This window comes from Pongo abelii, chromosome 22, assembly GCF_028885655.2.
Source record: "Pongo abelii isolate AG06213 chromosome 22, NHGRI_mPonAbe1-v2.0_pri, whole genome shotgun sequence".
Classification (NCBI taxonomy): Eukaryota; Metazoa; Chordata; class Mammalia; order Primates; family Hominidae; genus Pongo; species Pongo abelii.
The window spans coordinates 2,699,797-2,700,860 of record NC_072007.2 but is presented as its reverse complement, the minus strand read 5'-3'; positions in this window follow the sequence as shown (position 1 = coordinate 2,700,860).

Below are 1,064 nucleotides of genomic sequence, written 5' to 3'. Positions count from 1 at the left end.
GAAGGTAAAGGGACGTGGGTAGTGGGGGGAGCCGGGGGGCAACTTGAAAATTAAACTGACCCTTCCTAAAGCCCAAGTAGGAGAGTCTATGCGCGGTCAAGAAACCAAAACACAAAGAAAACTCAAGCGCCGATCAAAGAACAATAGGGCCCCCGCCAGGGCGGAGGTTCCCTAGGCAACGAGGGAGAGAGGGAGGGGCCTCCAGAAGGGAGAGAGAGAAACCAGTTGCCCCAGGCTCGGTGCAGTCGGCGAGACCTCCCTCCGTGTCTCCCCGACTTTCAGAAACAGTGGCCGCTAGGTGATGCCCGAAGACAACCGATGCCCGCAAATGTCAGTCAGCACAGAAAAGAATTTATTTTTTCATTCATTCATTTATTTATGTATTTATGTATTTATTTATTTATTTAGAGACAGAGTCTCACTCACTCTACAGCCTGGGCTGTAGTGCAGTGGCGCGATCTCGGCTCCCTGCAGACTCCGCCTCCCAGGTTCAAGCGATTCTCCCGCCTCAGCCTCCGGAGGAGCTGGCATTCCAGGCGCCTGCCCCACCGCTCCCGACTCAGTTTTGTATTTTTAGTAGAGACGGGGTTTCGCCGTGTTGGCAAGGTTGGTCTGGAACTCCCAACCTCAGGTGATCCACCCGCCTCGGCCTCCCAAAGTGCTGGGATGACAGACGTGAGCCACCGCGCCCGGCCTTCACCGTTTCTTTTTAAGTCGAGGAGCTTATCAGGGAACTATGAGAAGTACGGACGCCACACGTGACAGGGAGAAAAGTCTGAAAATGCCCCTCGCATCCAAGTGGGGACCCGGCCTCGACCTCCCGAAATCATACACCGATTGGGGAAGCCCAGCAAGGCCCGTCTGTCTAGATTCCTCTCGGCCTCTCTAAGCACCTAAGCACGCGCTGCTCACTTTCGCGGAAGGAGCAGGGCCCTCCCCGGCACGGGGGGTCTGACGGACTGACAGAGAAAGGGACAGACATAGAAAGACAGAGATGGACAGAGAGAGATAGAGAGAAACAGACAGAAAGAGAGAGAGACAGAGACAGAGACAGAGAGAGAAAC